Genomic DNA, 15,761 nt, shown 5'->3' on the forward strand with positions numbered 1-15,761 from the left:
GTTGGGTGAAACCAAGATAAATTTAGCAACTCATTGGTAGCGCTCCTGAAGAACAATATGGCTGCCATCGCCTTAACCGCCCCAGTCCCGACCTCAAAGGTTAAATTTATGTATTTTCATACAGATTTTATGTGCTTTTGTTGATTGTAGACCTGTTTTGCAATGGTCATTACTCGATGTATTAGTGCTCCCCACCCTAAAACCCCGATTTCCCACAGGTCCCCCAAGATCATTGTGGAGATGTAGGCATAAGTGCATAACTTCAATAATTAATTTCTTGAAAAGTACGCATTTGCGACGGAAATGACGTACACCATCGTTCATATCACAATATTTCTCACCAGAAACACAAAGCCACATATCAAAATCGTTGGCTGGGTGAAACTATAAATTGTCCATCAAATCTTTCACCTTTCTAGGTAACGAGAGTAAACAACTGATGCTTTCCCCTTATGCTAAGCCAGTAACAATTCAGGGTTTAAGGTAGGCTCAGGGACCTATACTTCAAGGACTAAGTTTCTCTATCAATGAAACTTGCACCAACTACCTTTACAAGTCTAAAAGAAACTTGTGCTAGTGCAATGACGAATACTTTTCCCCAGGCAGCAGCTTGAGAAAACCATTTCCTGGTTCCATCAAGTGGAAAGGATGTGCTGATCAACTGAAGTCCCAGGTGACTGAAAAAAGATGGAAGCTTCTGTATTTCACAAGCAATAACTGGAAAAAAGTTGCAGATTTCCCCCCATTTTCAAGTTCAATTACTTTCCAAATTTTGTCCAACTTGAATTCTTAGTTGTAGTGTAGTCCAAAGTAATAAACAGCCACACTAGTGTTCTTTCAAGACTTCTTTCTGCTGTGAATGCTAAGAATATATCTGCAATAACTAAGTTCCTATCACGATAGGCCTTGCCATGTGTATATTCCCATTATCCAGACCTACCTTGCTCCAAGCAGTTTCCTTGTCCTGTATGGCAGAAGAGAGATGAGGATAGGGCAGGTTGCTTTCATGGGCAGCAGAATATTTGCCAGGTAGAAGAGAAATGGTGGTTCACAGGCAAAGGAACAGCAGCGCTTTACAACTGCAGTCCCATGAGGTGGCTGAAAATGGGGAACATGCAACAGATTTCTTCTCAAATGTTACCTATAATAATTTTTACAAACTAATGAACTGTCAGCATTACAAACATACATATACCAAGGCTTTTTCCCCCTTACAAGGGAGGTAGCCAAAAAGGGAAAGGCATAATATCATTTCCACCCATTCCATCCCTGAATACACTCCACACCCCTCCACCCTCCCTCTTATCTTAGCACCTCCTGGATGACGGGTCATCCCTGCACCTTGTCCACTGCCCTGGGTCAGAAGCAGTGTCGCAAGACACAGAACATCCACAGCAAGGCCGCTTCATTAAATCCGAGACCCCCCCTGCATGAAAGGAGAGGACGGGGAGAAATCCCTTCGGGCTGCGTCAAATTTTGCTCACACATACTACCTCACCCCATCCCCCCACCCATTCCACCTCATGCATCACAAACTCATCCATATACAACCATTCACCAGTCTTCTGCCCTCTCCCGTCCTTCCTCAACACATTCCCCTCTTCCCCAAAGCCCCCTTCACCCCATCCATCCACCTCATCCTAGGATGTCCCCTCATGTTCACTCCCTCCACATCTGTCTTCCATACCTCTTTTACTAGTCTTTCTTCACTCATTCTTTCCATGTCCAAACCATCCTAATACTCTTTCATCTACCCTATCTCCCAACTCCCTTTCCACCCCCATTCTCCTCCTCATTTCTCACTCTATCTAGCCTAGTAACCCCCATCATACTTCTCAGACACCTCATCTCAAACACATTCAAACTCTTCTCTCTTATGTTCCATGTTTCTGCCCCATACAGTGCTGTTGGCACAATCACTCCTTCATACAGTCTCCTCTTAGCATCCATTCCCAAATGTCTATTTCTCATTACACTCTTCAATCCACCAAGGCATTTACTCGCTTCTCTCAATCTACATTCTACCTCCACCTTCACTCCACCTTTTCCTGCCACATTTGCACCCAAGTACCTAAAACTATCCACTTCCTCCAGTCACTCTCCCTTAATGCTCACTTCCAGTCTACTGCCACTTTCACCCCTTGTACATCTCATCACCTTACTTTTACCCACATTTATCTTTAGCTTTCTTCTATCACATACTCTCCCAAACTCTGTCACCAACTTCCTCAATCCCTCTTGCAATCCACTTCCTCCAGTCGCTCTCCCTTAATGCTCACTTCCAGTCTACTGCCACTTTCACCCCTTGTACATCTCATCACCTTACTTTTACCTACATTTATCTTTAGCTTTCTTCTATCACATACTCTCCCAAACTGTCACCAACTTCCTCAGTCGCTCCTCCAATCCTGCCACAAGCAGTGTCGTCCGCAAACAACAGCTGGCTCACCTCCCATTTTTCTCCATTTTCTTTAACCATCTCCAATCCCTGACCCACTGCCCTTGCATTTTCCTCTTGCACTACCCCATCCATGTATAAGTTGAACAGCCAGGGCGACATAACGCATCCTTGATGAAGTCCCACCTTTACCTCGCACCACTCACTCTCTCCATTTCTAATCCTGACAAGCTCTACTACTCTCAAAAACTCTTGACAGCTCCTAGAAGATTTCCTCCTATCCCATATATCTGCATAACCTCCCACAGTGCCTTTCTGTCTACCCTATCGTAAGCCGTTTCCAGATCCATAAAAGCCCAAAAAACATCCTTCCCCTTTCCTATAGCTTTCTCACATATTTGTCTTACAACAAAGATCTGATCTACACAACCTCTACCCATCCTAAATCCACACTGTTCCTCACCAATTACTCCCTTTGTTCCTCTCCTAATCCTCTCAATCAAGATCCTCCCATAAGCCTTCCCAACTACACTTAACAAGCTAATCCCTCTGAAACTACTACATTCACACTTGTCCCCTTTTCCCTTGTAAAGTGGAACTATACAGGCACTCCTCCGGCACTCTACCCTCTCTCCAGCAAACATTAAATAACCTCACCAACCAGTCCATCACTGTGCCTCCTTTTTTTTTTTAGACATTCTGCATGGCATCCATCCAGACCAGGTGCCTTACCTGCTTTCATCATCGTACAACTGCCTTCACTTCATCCTTCCTTATTTCTCCTCCATTTTCCTCACTCATCACTCATTTTCTTAGCATTTCCCACTGCAACTCTTTCTCTCCCTATCCTCCTTCACATTTAGCAACTCCCTAAAATATTCTGTTCATCTTTCCCTTACTGCCTTCTCTTCCATTATCATCTCTCCATCTGCACCTTTTACCTTTTCTTCTCAACTTGATTTGCCTCCTCTTCCTCTTAATTTCTTTCCAAAACATCTTTTTATTACTTTCAAAATTTTCTGTCATACTCTTACCCCACTTCACATCTGCTCTCCTCTTTGCCTCCTTTACCTTTTGCTTTACTTCTTTTCTTTCTTTGTACCTCTCATATGACTCCTCGTCCTATTTTGTAACCAATCTGTGAAAGCTCGCTTCTTCTCTTCTACAACCTTCTTTGTTTCCTCATCCCACCATTCACTACCCTTCCTTCTATTTCCTCCTGTCCTTCTTGTTCCACAGACCATCCTTGCACATTTTGTGACTCCCTCCTTGAACCATTCCCATTCCTCCTCCACACCTAGCTCTACTCTATCCTTCACTCCCTCCCACTCCTCCTTCAGCTTCTTGTACTCCTCCTCCTTTTCCTTTTCAACTAGTGAAAATTCAGACAAGCGTGTACTTTTGTATAATGTTGCCATCATTCTATGATATGCAATTGCTTTCAAATTTCAGAAATACCAATCACAACACTCACCTTACACTGAGCAACACCAAACTAGCCTTCCTATTTCCTTCAAGTTGGTCGGAAACCACTTCCGTTTTGACAGGTGAATATTCTTCCCATGGCGAGTCTAGTTCTTTTTATCATGCATTCAAACTCCATAGATCCCCACTAGTCCCATGAAGTGGCTGAAAAGGGGGGAACAGGCATCAGATCTGTCTCAAATGTTACCCAAATAAAGATGGACTATTTTTTTTTTTTTTTTTTTTTACAAACTAATGAAATTTCAGCATTACAGCTAGTGAACATGTAGACAAATGTCTACAATTTAGTATAATAGTGGTTTAAAAATTCTGAAATAACAATCAATACTTGCCTTGGACTGAGTAACGCCAAACTGGGAGCCTTCCCATTTTCTTCAAGTTGGTCGGAAACCACTTCTGCGTTGACAGGTGAAGATCCTTCCCGTGGCGAGGCTAGTTCTTTTATCATGCATTGAAACTCCAGGAACCCATCCCCACAACAGAGTAGGAGCTCCCTCCGCTTACACAACCAGCAAGTACTCCTTCACCCCCCACCTATTTTGTTAATCACGTATCCACACCCAGTCCAACCTCTTTGTCTACCCCCTCCCTATCTTAGTTCCCAAACCTGCATCATGCCCCCATACTTTTACACCACCTCAATGTCTACAAACTCTTGTTGAATCTCTCCATTCCTCCTCAACCACCAACACCTCTCCATACATCAACTCCTCACCAAACACCAGCTCTTCCTCAGATCCTCAATCATGAATTCCTCCAAACTATCACCTCTCTCCAATTCCTACTCCTCTCCCCCCACCACCAAATGTTATTCCTCTATCCCTCCACCACCAACTCCCACTACTCCTCTCTCTCCACCACCAACTCCTACTACTCCTCTCTCTCCACCACCAACTCCTACTACTCCTCTCTCTCCACCACCAACTCCCACTACTCCTCTCTCTCCACCACCAACTCCCACTACTCCTCTCTCTCCACCACCAACTCCCACTACTCCTCTCTCTCCACCACCAACTCCCACTACTCCTCTCTCTCCACCACCAACTCCCACTACTCCTCTCTCTCCACCACCAACTCCCACTACTCCTCTCTCTCCACCACCAACTCCCACTACTCCTCTCTCTCCACCACCAACTCCAACTACTCCCCTCTCTCCACCACCAACTCCAACTACTCCCCTCTCTCCACCACCAACTCCAACTACTCCCCTCTCTCCACCAACTCCCCTCTCTCCACCACCAACTCCAACTACTCCCCTCTCTCCACCACCAACTCCAACTACTCCTCTCTCTCCACCAACTCCAACTACTCCTCTCTCTCCACCACCAACTCCAACTACTTCTCTCTCCACCACCAACTCCAACTACTTCTCCACTCTCTCTCCACCACCAACTCCAACTACTTCTCTCTCCACCACCAACTCCTTTCTCCTCCACCAACTCCTTCTCCTCCTCCTCTCTCCACCAACTCCACCTTTCTCCACCACCAACTCCACCTTTCTCCACCACCAACTCCTCCTCTCTCCACCACCAACTCCTCCTCTCTCCACCACCAACTCCTCCTCTCTCCACCACCAACTCCTCCTCCTCCTCTCTCCACCACCAACTCCTACTCTCTCCACCACCAACTCCTACTCCTCCTCCTCTCTCCACCACCAACTCCTCCTCCTCTCTCCACCACCAACTTCTCCTCTTCCTCCTCCTCTCTCCACCACCAACTCCTTCTCCTCCTCCTCTCTCCACCACCAACTACTACTCCTCCTCCTCCTCTCTCCACCACCAACTTCTCCTCCTCCTCTCTCCACCACCAACTCCTTCTCCTCTCTCCACCACCAACTCCTCCTCCTCCTCTCTCCACCACCAACTCCTTCTCCTCCTCTCTCCACCACCAACTCCTTCTACTCCTCCTCTCTCCACCACCAACTCCTTCTCCTTCTCCTCCTCTCTCCACCACCAACTCCTTCTCCTCCTCCTCTCTCCACCACCAACTCCTACTCCTTCTCCTCCTCTCTCCACCACCAACTCCTTCTCCTCCTCCTCTCTCCACCACCAACTCCTCCTCCTCCTCTCTCCACCACCAACTCCTTCTCCTCCTCCTCTCTCCACCACCAACTCCTTCTCCTCCTCTCTCCACCACCAACTCCTTCTCCTCTCTCCACCACCAACTCCTTCTCCTCCTCTCTCCACCACCAACTCCTTCTCCTCCTCTCTCCACCACCAACTCCTTCTCCTCCTCTCTCCACCACCAACTTCTCCACCATCAACTCCTCCTCCTCTCTCTCTACAACCAACTCCTCCTCCTCTCTCTACCACCAACTCCTCCTCTCTCCACCATCAACTCCACCTCTCTCCACTACCAACTCCACCTCTCCACCACCAACTCCTCTCTCCACCACCAACTCCAAATCCTCCTCTCTCCACCACCAACTCCAAATCCTCCTCTCTCCACCACCAACTCCAAATCCTCCTCTCTCCACCACCAACTCCAAATCCTCCTCTCTCCACCACCAACTCCAAATCCTCCTCTCTCCACCACCAACTCCAAATCCTCCTCTCTCCACCACCAACTCCAAATCCTCCTCTCTCCACCACCAACACCAAACCCTCCTCTCTCCACCACCAACTCTAAACCCTCCTCTCTCCACCACCAACTCTAAACCCTCCTCTCTCCACCACCAACTCCAAATCCTCCTCTCTCCACCAACTCCAACTCCTCCTCTCTCCACCACCAACTCCAAATCCTCCCCTCTCCACCACCAACTCCAAATCCTCCTCTCTCCACCACCAACTCCAAATCCTCCCCTCTCCACCACCAACTCCTCCCCTCTCCACCACCAACTCCTCCCCTCTCCACCACCAACTCCTCCCCTCTCCACCACCAACTCCTCCCCTCTCCACCACCAACTCCTCCCCTCTCCACCACCAACTCCTCTCTCCAACCACCAACTACTCCTTTCTCCAACCACCAACTACTCCTTTCTCCAACCACCAACTCCAACTACTCTCTCCAACCACCAACTCCAACTACTCCTCTCTCCAACCACCAACTCCAACTACTCCTCTCTCCAACCACCAACTCCAACTACTCCTCTCTCCAACCACCAACTCCAACTTCTCCCTCTCCACCACCAACTCCTACTTCTCCTCTCTATCCGTCTCTCCACCACCAACTCCTACCTCTCCTCTCTATCCCTCACTCCACCACCAACTCCTACCTCTCCTCTCTATCCCTCACTCCACCACCAACTCCTACTTCTCTCTCCACCACCAACTCCTACTTCTCTCTCCACCACCAACTCCTACTACTTCTCTCTCTCCACCACCAACTCCAACTACTCCTCTCTCTCCACCACCAACGCCAACTACTCCTCTCTCTCCACCACCAACGCCTACTTCTCCTCTCTCTCCACCACCAACGCCTACTTCTCCTCTCTCTCCACCACCAACGCCTACTTCTCCTCTCTCTCCACCACCAACGCCTACTTCTCCTCTCTCTCCACCACCAACGCCTACTTCTCCTCTCTCTCCACCACCAACGCCTACTTCTCCTCTCTCTCCACCACCAACGCCTACTTCTCCTCTCTCTCCACCACCAACGCCTACTTCTCCTCTCTCTCCACCACCAACGCCTACTTCTCCTCTCTCTCCACCACCAACGCCTACTTCTCCTCTCTCTCCACCACCAACGCCTACTTCTCCTCTCTCTCCACCACCAACGCCTACTTCTCCTCTCTCTCCACCACCAACGCCTACTTCTCCTCTCTCTCCACCACCACCAACGCCTCCTCCTCCTCTCTCTCCACCACCAACGCCTACTTCTCCTCTCTCTCCACCACCAACGCCTACTTCTCCTCTCTCTCCACCACCAACGCCTACTTCTCCTCTCTCTCCACCACCAACGCCTACTTCTCCTCTCTCCACCACCAACGCCTACTTCTCCTCTCTCTCCACCACCAACGCCTACTTCTCCTCTCTCTCCACCACCAACGCCTACTTCTCCTCTCTCTCTCCACCACCAACGCCTACTTCTCCTCTCTCTCCACCACCAACGCCTACTTCTCCTCTCTCTCCACCACCAACGCCTACTTCTCCTCTCTCTCCACCACCAACGCCTACTTCTCCTCTCTCTCCACCACCAACGCCTACTTCTCCTCTCTCTCCACCACCAACGCCTACTTCTCCTCTCTCTCCACCACCAACGCCTACTTCTCCTCTCTCTCCACCACCAACGCCTACTTCTCCTCTCTCTCCACCACCAACGCCTACTTCTCCTCTCTCTCCACCACCAACGCCTACTTCTCCTCTCTCTCCACCACCAACGCCTACTTCTCCTCTCTCTCCACCACCAACGCCTACTTCTCCTCTCTCTCCACCACCAACGCCTACTTCTCCTCTCTCTCCACCACCAACGCCTACTTCTCCTCTCTCTCCACCACCAACGCCTACTTCTCCTCTCTCTCCACCACCAACGCCTACTTCTCCTCTCTCTCCACCACCAACTCCTACTTCTCCTCTCTCTCCACCACCAACTCCTACTTCTCCTCTCTCTCCACCACCAACGCCTATTTCTCCTCTCTCTCCACCACCAACTCCTACTTCTCCTCTCTCTCCACCACCAACTCCTACTACTTCTCTCCCTCCACCACCAACTCCTACTTCTCCTCTCTCTCCACCACCAACTCCTACTTCTCCTCTCTCTCCACCACCAACTCCTACTTCTCTCTCTCCACCACCAACTCCTACTTCTCCTCTCTCTCCACCACCAACTCCTACTTCTCTCTCTCTCTCTCTCTCTCCACCACCAACTCCTACTCTCTCTCTCTCTCTCCACCACCAACTCCTACTTCTCTCTCTCTCTCTCTCTCCACCACCAACTTCTACTTCTCTCTCTCTCTCCACCACCAACTCCTACTTCTCTCTCTCTCTCTCTCCACCACCAACTCCTACTTCTCTCTCTCTCTCTCTCCACCACCAACTCCTACTTCTCTCTCTCTCTCTCTCTCCACCACCAACTCCTACTTCTCTCTCTCTCTCTCCACCACCAACTCCTACTTCTCTCTCTCTCTCTCTCCACCACCAACTCCTACTTCTCTCTCTCTCTCTCTCTCCACCACCAACTCCTACTTCTCTCTCTCTCTCTCTCTCTCCACCACCAACTCCTACTTCTCTCTCTCTCTCCACCACCAACTCCTACTTCTCTCTCTCTCTCTCTCTCTCCACCACCAACTCCTACTTCTCTCTCTCTCCACCACCAACTCCTACTTCTCTCTCTCTCTCTCCACCACCAACTCCTACTTCTCTCTCTCTCTCTCCACCACCAACTCCTACTTCTCTCTCTCTCCACCACCAACTCCTACTTCTCTCTCTCTCTCTCTCCACCACCAACTCCTACTCTCTCTCTCTCCACCACCAACTCCTACTTCTCTCTCTCTCTCTCCACCACCAACTCCTACTTCTCCTCTCTCTCCACCACCAACTCCTACTTCTCTCTCTCCACCACCAACTCCTACTTCTCCTCTCTCTCCACCACCAACTCCTACTTCTCTCTCTCTCTCTCCACCACCAACTCCTACTTCTCCTCTCTCTCCACCACCAACTCCTACTTCTCCTCTCTCTCCACCACCAACTCCTACTTCTCCTCTCTCTCCACCACCAACTCCTACTTCTCCTCTCTCTCCACCACCAACTCCTACTTCTCCTCTCTCTCCACCACCAACTCCTACTTCTCCTCTCTCTCCACCACCAACTCCTACTCTTACTTCTCCTCCTCTCTCACTCTCTCCACCACCAACTCCTACTCTTACTTCTCCTCCTCTCTCACTCTCTCCACCACCAACTCCTACTCTTACTTCTCCTCTCTCTCTCACTCTCTCCACCACCAACTCCTACTTCTCTCTCCACCACCAACTCCTACTTCTCTCTCCACCAACTACTATCTCTCCACCACCAACTCCTACTTCTCCCCTCTCTCTCTCCACCACCAACTCTCTGTACAGGATATATTTCACATACAGCTTTGGCCAGACTTAAATGAAATGAATTAGTTACCAACCTGTTTGAAGTTAGTCTTCCAAGAACCGTATTTCCATTTTTCCCACTCCAAGTATCAACGTTATCTTACGGCCGGCCTACTTTCATTACAGTTATTTTCTGAAAAATAACTTGTATAATTACAGGGCACATTAAAAATATACTGCAGAAGTCATTGTCAAACATGTATTAAAGCTAAATTTATTTACCTCTTAGATGCGTTGCCTAGGCAGTCTTCCAAATCCAGTTGAAAATATTTGAAAACGAAACTTGGGGGCAAGGGGGTTCAGCGCTAACGAGAGAGCAATCCGAAAAATGCTATTTTTCAAGCCCGAAAAGTATATAGTTTAGTGAAACGCCGTCTTGGATTCGTTCGCGCCATGACGCCATAATCATGGCTCTTACGAAATATTTTAATACTTACCGTTAACTACAAAATTGTGTACTCACCCCAGGAGCGCTTGGCCTAGTGTATGTCCTCTTCACAGTACCTAGAAGTGTAAATGTGTAGATGTGGCAGCGCGTTGTCTACCGTATGCTCAAATCCTGGGACCGGTAACACGCCATTGCAAATGACCTGGGCATAATGTCTATTACACAGTGGCGGTGGTAACGTGCCTTGGATTTTGTTTTAAGCATACGATGCCCTACGTTGTCGAGCCTGTATCAACCTAAGATTCTAACACTCAATTTCCCCCTCCCACATCATAGCTACATCGACTTGCCCTACCTAATGAGTTCGACCTCCTTTTAGGCACAAGAGATTTCTATTGGCATCTCAAACGATTCCACAATAACGAAAATAACGTGCCTATCGTGATGGCCTTGTCATGTGTATTCGTGTTTATCAGACCTACCTTGTACGCTGCGGAGAGGCGCCATGTCCCAAACGAGCTTGATTCCCTTCAACACGAGTGACTATTTCCTGCTTTCGACTTTCCACTATTCACTGTCATATTGTACCTTGTCAGACATGTTAGGTAATGAAATATTACATTATATATAAACTGAATAAGTCTACAATCGGAATTCACTTTATATTTCACCTCCATGTCTTCTTTGTTTGCCGGCTTTTTCAGGAATGACGTTTTCGCAATCTGCTTTCTTTGTGCCCTGGCAGGATCAGAGAAGTCAAATTTGATTGGTCGAAAATGATTTCGTGTTTTGACGTTGACGAATCACTGTCCTTCTCTCCACTACACACTACATTTATGACGGGCTCTTCCATAAAATATCGACAATTGGTTGTTACAAAATGTATGCTCCCACATAATTTCCAGTGAGCACGATAAATTTGCTTTCCAGATGTTATCTTACATTAGTGAAGACGTCAAGGCATGTAAAATATTATGTCATATAAGAATAAGTAATCATTTAGGTGTAAATGGCCACTTTCAAACAGGGTATTTGAACGGCGTAAATCGTTCTTGGTGGGTCGTACAGATTCCTAAAGTTAATAACAGATTTCAAGCACTCAAAATATTCTTATATTCACTTTGAATTACCTGCAATACTGGATACAGTAGTAAAATCTGTGGGACAAGAACCTTTAGATTTTGGCGGGATTATTTCGCGGGCATTATTGTAAACTGTATATATTTAGGCATTATAACCCCATGGGGCTTGTTTAGAAGTTGATGTACATTTATATATACAAATAAGATGGGGCCGCTATAGATAATAAAAGTTATTGTAATTGTGGATTGAGTTATTGTCACTGCAGGTTTCTTGACCTCTACAACAAGGTAATAAAAGAACAAATAGAGGGGGATTCAGCCCTTCCCTGGATCTGCCACTGCCGGAGGAACGTGATGTAGTGATCTCCAGGTCACCTCAGGTCTGGGGTGATTGGGGACATAACTCATTATGAATACCTTTTTAATGTCAGCACGGTGACCAGGATTCGATCATACGTCCGAAATCTCCATGCCGTTATCAAGCACGCGCGCTGCCATTGAGCCGCACAACCCGTGATAATGCTGTTCTGGGGTTCCGTGGACATTTTTTTTATCATATTTGTTTATTTATTTTATTTATATATCAATTTGCTCGATGCGAAGGTTCCTTGTTCTGTGTGGCTGAAGATTGACGAGGAGCAAGACCAGGAGAATAGGGCAGGCAGGTGCTATCAAGGACCGCAGGGTATCTGCCAGGCGGAGGAGAGATGTGGTTTGCAGGGTAAAGTAAAACAGGTCCCATGAGGTGGCTGAAAAAGGGGGAACAGGCATCAAATGTTACTTATAGACAATTCTTTTTTTTTTTTTTTTTACAAACTAATGGAATGTCAGCATTACAGCTAGTGAACACCCAGACAAGTGTTTAGTTTTGTATAATGTTGCCATCATTCTATGATATGCAATTGCTTTCAGATTTCAGAAATACCAATCCCAACACTCACCTTACACTGAGCAACACCAAACTGAGAACCTTCCCATTTCCTTCAAGTCGGCTGGAAACCACTTCTGCCTCGACAGGTGAAGATCCTCCCGTGGCGAGACTAGTTCTTTCATCACGTGTTCAAACTCCAGAGACCCATCCCCACAACTGACTAGAAGGAACTCCTTCTCCCCTACACACCCAACAAGTACTCCTTCGTCCCCACCTATTTTGCTAACCACATTTCCCCACTCAGTCGTACCTCTATGTCTACCCCCTCCCCATTTTAGTTCCTAAACCTGGATCATGCTCCCATTCTTTTACACCACTTCCTCAATGTCTACAAACTCTTTGCGAATCTCTCTATTCCTTCTCAACCACCAACACCTCTCCATACATCAACTCTTCATCCAAACACCAGCTCTTCCTCAGATCCTCAATCACCAATTCCTCCCAAATAACGCCTCTCCACCACCACCATTCCACCAACTCCTACTCTCTCTCTCTCTTTCCACCACCACCAACTCCTACCCCTCCTCTCTCTCTCTCCACCATCACCGACTACTACTCCTCCTCTCTCTCCACCACCGCCAACTACTCCTCCTCTATTTATTGCTAACGAAACAACTAATATTCCTTAAATATTTTTCCCAAACAGGATAAAATAAGTTTGTAGATTTAGTGCAATGTTCTGTTACTCACTTCTTGTTTGTTTGTTTGTTTTTCAAAATAAAAATCCAAAGTATCTTACTTTTATTTTTCTTCACTATTTTCTCCATCTACTTTCCTAATCTAAATATTCTCCACATAAAATTATATCTTTAGTCTTGAAGTTGTGTGATGCATTCACCACCGATTCTTCAATTCCTATCATCACTCCAAATTGCAGAAATTACAATAATGGTAATGATAAAGATGATTACTATCATCGATATTATAAATATCAACAACGAAGTTGTCATTATTATTACACAGCTTTAAAATCACTGCCTATATTAACTGCATGTAGGCCGACAAAATATTTCTGGTCGCACATTGTTAAATGAAACAAATTCTTTAAAAATGGGATTTTATTGTAAGCAATGAATGTGAAAACTTCACAAAATTTTATGGAGTTGCGGGGCCCGTAGCACGAGGAACAGCGGGGCCTCCACCTGCATATCAAACATATCATTTGCTGTCTTCCTATATCATGTCTTCGCTCGGTCCCTTTAATGATATTACCTTTCCGAATAGTTTCCTCTATTTCACCCATATTTATTTTTATTTTTTCTGGTCTCTGCCTTTTGTTGATAAGCTTGTTTAGTTCTATTCTTTCAAACGGAGCACGCCGACAGGAGACCCCGGCCCACATCTAGGTCGGATGCAAAAAAAATCATAATAATAATAATAGAATAATAAATAAAAACTACAAGAATGTAAATAACAAATTAAACACATAAATAAATGCACAGGCACAGTCAAATAACAAACAAACAGGCAAACAGCAAATAATAATAAATTGACATATAACTAATAACAAATGAAAATCAAACAGACAAATGATAACAAAACAAAAACAAATAATATAAGATAAATTATAATCATTACAGCATCTTGCTTAGGTGTTTATCTAAATGATTCTTAAAGCTTTGAACTGAACTACTTTGCACTACCTGTGCAGGAAGTTTATTCCATTCATTAACTACACGGTTGGCAAAGTTGTTTCTACCTACTTCCAAATTGAATCTATTTCCGGACAGTTTCAGACCATTGTTTCTTGTCTGATTCTCATTCAATGTGAAAATTTTGTCACTTTTGATGTCAATTCCCTTTAGAATCTTAAAGACATGTATCAAGTCACCTCTGAGTCTACGCTTTTTTTAGGGAAAACAGATTCATATGTTTTAGTCGATTTTCGTATGATTTATTTTTTATATTTGGAATCAGTTTTGTGGCTCGCCGTTGTACTTTCTATTTCGTCTCTCCTGCTGTTAATTTGCATGGTCCTTCTTCTTTTGATTAGGTTAGCTGTAGCTTTGGAGTATTTGTTTTCTCTAATACTTTTTGTACTTCCTACTTTCTCTGCCGATTCCCTAACGATATTCATTAAATTCAAAATCATATCTTCGACGGTGCCCTCGTTAGTTCTTAGAGCTTCGAATCGATTTTTAATTTCTAACTGAAATTACCTCTTATTATCATTAACCTTCGCAAAGCTTATTTTCTTTTTAAAACTAGTTTATTTCTCTCGGCTCTGAAATTGAATTTAGGCGTCCAACCTACCATTCTATGGTCACTAGATCCACTCATTCTAGGAGGATAGACCCCATCATCAACAAAGCCTGCCGCATTATAACGGGGGGCCCTTCGCCCGACTCCAACAAACTACATATACAGGCTCTCTGGTATATCTCCACTTGCGTTGTGAAGAGACACAATCAATAGAATTGAGAAAAGAAAACAAGATAACGACCCACGGCACCCACTCTACGGCCTTATACCAGCCCCGGCACGACTAAAATCTAGGAAAAGTTTTCCAACATCCATAATCTTGCCAACAAACGTAACACCCAGGAAATTTTGAATAAAACAATGGAACGGGACTGAACAAGCAATCATACAGCACCCAACCATCCCCGGGAAAATTGCCTAAAGGAACTATACACTGCAGAGAAGGGAATGGTGTGCGCTGAATCGGGCAAGAACCGGGGTGGGAAAAAACAAAACCAACCAGGGAAAATGGGGACTTGGCGAGTACACAACCTGTGAATGCAGACACCAAAGTCAGACCATGGATCATCTCACTACCTGTCCACCCGATACACATAACATCCGCTGACCTTTGTCAGGTCGACGACAGAGCAAAGGCATGGCTGTCTTTCTGGCGTGATGCGATATGATATGATGGTCACCTATGTTGATTTTATCTATGACCGTAACATTGTTAACGTTCTTGCTCTCATCTCCTAATATGAAGTCTGCTCCATTCTTTGTTGTTCCATTTTGACTAATCCAGGTCCATTTACGACCTACACGCTTTTGGAAGAAAGTGTTCATTATTCTCATGTTGTAATTCTCTGCAAAATTGACTCACATCTCGCCTCTGTCATTTATTTCATCTACTCCAGACTTCCCATTGCATAACTCATCTTCCATCTTCTTCCCCACTTTAGCATTAAAGTCGCCTATTACCAACGTGTACATATTTTTTCTTGATCCATTACCTAACTCAAATCATCATAGAAGGACTCAATTTCATCGTCTGAACTCTGTGAAGTTGGTGCATAAACCTGGACTATTTTTAGAGTGTACCTTTTACACAGCCTAATCACAGTCCAAGCTACCATGTCTGATAAACTACTGAACTTGACTATGTTACCAGCAACCTCTCGGTTTATCAAGAATCCTACTCCACTAGATCTTTCTTCGTCCTTACCTCAATAGTAGAACAGGTGGTGACCATCTTGTATCAGCTCTTCTTCCGCTCTTCG

The 15,761-nt window shown here is 45.8% G+C and overlaps 1 long non-coding RNA gene across 1 annotated transcript; it reads right to left on the reverse strand.

The window, feature by feature from the left end:
- Nucleotides 1–416: 416 nt before the first annotated feature.
- On the reverse strand, nt 417–4,823 carry LOC143031005 (uncharacterized). The gene is made up of 3 exons (XR_012966966.1): nt 3,873–4,823; nt 941–1,098; nt 417–677 (listed from the first exon to the last, which is right to left on the reverse strand). It is a non-coding gene; the product is annotated as an uncharacterized LOC143031005 (long non-coding RNA).
- Nucleotides 4,824–15,761: the final 10,938 nt, after the last annotated feature.

This window comes from Oratosquilla oratoria, chromosome 1, assembly GCF_046742065.1.
Source record: "Oratosquilla oratoria isolate Oo_2021 chromosome 1, ASM4674206v1, whole genome shotgun sequence".
Lineage (NCBI taxonomy): Eukaryota > Metazoa > Arthropoda > Malacostraca > Stomatopoda > Squillidae > Oratosquilla > Oratosquilla oratoria.